The sequence below is a fragment of the Schistocerca serialis genome, chromosome 12 (assembly GCF_023864345.2).
Source record: "Schistocerca serialis cubense isolate TAMUIC-IGC-003099 chromosome 12, iqSchSeri2.2, whole genome shotgun sequence".
In the NCBI taxonomy this organism is placed as follows: Eukaryota; Metazoa; Arthropoda; class Insecta; order Orthoptera; family Acrididae; genus Schistocerca; species Schistocerca serialis.
This window is the reverse complement of record NC_064649.1, coordinates 90,732,236-90,735,427: the sequence shown is the minus strand read 5'-3', so window position 1 is coordinate 90,735,427 and position 3,192 is coordinate 90,732,236. Positions and strand designations below refer to the sequence as shown.

The following is a 3,192-nucleotide window of genomic DNA, read 5'->3' as shown; positions in this document are numbered from 1 at the left end:
TACAGTCAATATATATATATATATCTCCCTTCACACAAGAATACTTCTGTGGCTACTTTCTTATAGTGTATCCAGGTAAATGCAACTACAGCAGATCAATCAAACTACATGCAGCATGAACAGAATTAGTAAATGTTCAAATCCACGTCTACTTCCTCAATAATAGCAAACTTTAATAGAAAATTATAGATCTGGCATTTTTTCTGCGCCCAGCGTGCTGATTTTATTTGTAGATCCACTTAATTTGCCTGCGAGTATTTCTTCTCTTTTCCAAGTTAAGTTGTCTCGTCGTAGTTCACATGAAACAGAGAACAAAATTATTTTAACAACGTCCAAAAACGTGTCCTGTCACGGATTGGCCATTATAATGAATTCTATTCTGCTTTTGTAAATGATGAAAGTCTATGTGAATGCAGCTTGCCGCTAACTTGGTGTAATGTTTTGTCTGTACAGAAGTGTATCTGTCGCCTTTATCGCTCTTTCCCTCTCACACACAAATCGGTACAATAAAGTCAGGGCTTCGTGTTTTCTAGTTAGGCTGATCCGTGAAAAGACGGAGAAACAATTATGCTAATGGAGGATTCTCTCACTCTCTCTCTCTCTCTCTGTCCTTTATCTGTGTACAGTTTAAATATATTATTTACGTGAAATCAGCCTAGTAGAATCTCTGGTGGAGCCCTTCGTCTTAACATTCAGCGACTGGCTTGCTAGAAAAGATCTTTACATTTGTTATTATTATTAAGCGCTGCATTCAGTTGGGAAAATCGATCGTTTGAACAATTCGTTCAGTTTACGACAGATCTAAAATTTCAGATGTGGACGAAGCCTTTTTGGACGATTTCAAAAAAACTCAGAGATTGCAGGCTCTCTTCGTCACAGCTGAAACTTCCCAATTAATTACAGGGCCCAGACAATCATCAATGGTTCAGACAGAGAACTCATTCGTCATTCACTCTAGAATAAAATGGTCACAAACCTTATTTCTGAGGAAAATTGTATATTGAATCCATTTCCGTACATGTTCCGTTTTCTGTTGGTTCCAAGTCTCATGTAATTTTCTTTTACAGGTTTTTCTTTCTCTTTATCTATCACGCTAGCGGCACAAACTTTCCTAGCTCGCTTTAGCGCGAAGAAGAGTAAATAAATCTCCTTTAGCAATCCGACAATCTTCCAACCGATACTTCCGAAGCTGTTCCTCTCTCTCTCTCTATAATAACCATGGAGCATACATTTCTGTACCTCTGTTGTTCCAAAGAATAAACGTACTAGAAAAATACCTTGGCGTCGACGAGCTGTCGGCGCATATATTACTAGAAAATCTGATCAGATACTTTTCAAACGTAAATACATGTGGATGATTTGGTTGACCATTATTAATTATTGCGTGGTAGAGGGTAATTTTCCGTGGGGAGATTACATAGTCTCTCCCTGAATCAATATACAGCTGAAATCGTTTTGAAACCGTTCTGAAACCCTCACCGTAGTTACATGAAGATGGTATCTGTTGTTTTGGACAAGTCCGAAAGAACAGATACCATCTTCATATGGTTAAGGCTAACCGGCCATTGACCTTCTTCTGTGCGGATGCACACCCATTGCCCGAACTCCTACGCGACTCGGTAAGATTGTCTGCCGTGAGTAATGAGTGTAATTAGCAGGGGCACTACAGATGCAGTGTGTGGACACTTAAGTTGGTAACGTGGGTCTCACAAGGAGCGTGCAAGGGATAAATCCTTGCAGTTGCACTATCCTCTGTGCCCTCGGTAGCTCAGTTGGATAGAGCGTGTGCCATGTAAGCAGGAGATCCCGGTTTCGAGTCCCGGTCGCGGCACACATTATAAATTGTCACCGTTGATGTATATCAACGCCTGTCGACAGCTTAGGGTCTTGATTTCATTATCATCTCACTGTAGTTTTTTTAAACTGCGTTTAGTACTGCAGTATAATTTTCTCGGATGTCGTTAACTGCGTCGTAAAGATATTCTCTATTTGCGACCTTCAATTTGGTAAACAATCAGAAGACGGCTGGGGCGGATCCGGCGAAAATACAGTGGCTGATCCAGGACTTATGATCCGTTTGGTGGCCAAAAACTCGCTCCTGATCTTCACTCTGTGGGCTGGGCTGTTGTTGTGGAGAAACGACCAGGAACCTGCCTCTCACAATTCGACCAACTGTCGCCCACAAACACAGTACTTAACGCAGAGTTCGATGTTATCACCCATTACCCTACCAGTGTCAGACACGCACTGCTACAATCGCGGCCAGAACGCTTGCAGCAGCGATGCTATACTCCGTTCATCATAAGAATACTAAACTCCTCCCGACCGGCCACCGTGTCATCCTCAGCCCACAGATGTTACAGGATGTGGATATGGAGGGGCATATGGTCAGCACACCGCTCTCCCCGCCGTATGTCAGTTTCCGTGACCGGAGTCGCTACTTCTCAGTCAAGTAGCTGCTCAGTTTGCCTCACAAGGGCTGAGTGCATCCCGCTTGCCAACAGCGCTCGGTAGACCGGATGGTCACCCATCCAAGTCCTAGCCCAGCCTGACAGCGCTTAACTTCGGTGATCTGACGCGAACCGGTGTTACCACTGCGGCAAGGCCGGTGGCATCATAAGAATACACCTGACGTAAACAAACACAAACGCGATGATTGGTCAGAAGCAGTAGCACACGTACACTGGTGGTGTTACGCTCTTGGAAGTAGGTCCTACTTATGTATTAGATATCCTATTACTAAGTTACGTTAAATGACACTTCAAGATATTCATATGAATTAACAGCCATCAACGTTTTCTTAATCACGCTTAAACTACGCAGTTTTTATTTCAAAAATCGTGTACAGTCACAGCCTCTGCACTGTTGTGCTCTGATTGTCGCACTGTTATCGCAGCATGAAAATGGCTGAAGTTGCTTTCTGTTCCGTAGTGAAACGCGCGCGTGGAACATCATTAAAAAGTGCCAAGAAATAGACTTCTTAATGTTTTTCGTAAATTTACGGAGATAATAGGTTTTGAAGCGCTGTATATGATGCAGCTGAGGAAGTGTTCCCAGCATTGTATATAACGCAGTAGATGTACAAACCCACATTCAATGAGTAGTGAAGTCGGTAGTGTAATGGAATATGAACCAAATTTGCTTATTTGTGCGTTGGTTCAAATTTCACCAGTATCAGTTTTTTTCTCGTTA

General features: G+C 42.6%; 1 pseudogene; it reads right to left on the bottom strand.

Moving 5' to 3' along the window:
- Nucleotides 1–2,495: 2,495 nt before the first annotated feature.
- On the bottom strand, nucleotides 2,496–2,613 carry LOC126428511 (5S ribosomal RNA; annotated as a pseudogene).
- Between the last annotated feature and the right edge of the window lie 579 nt (nucleotides 2,614–3,192).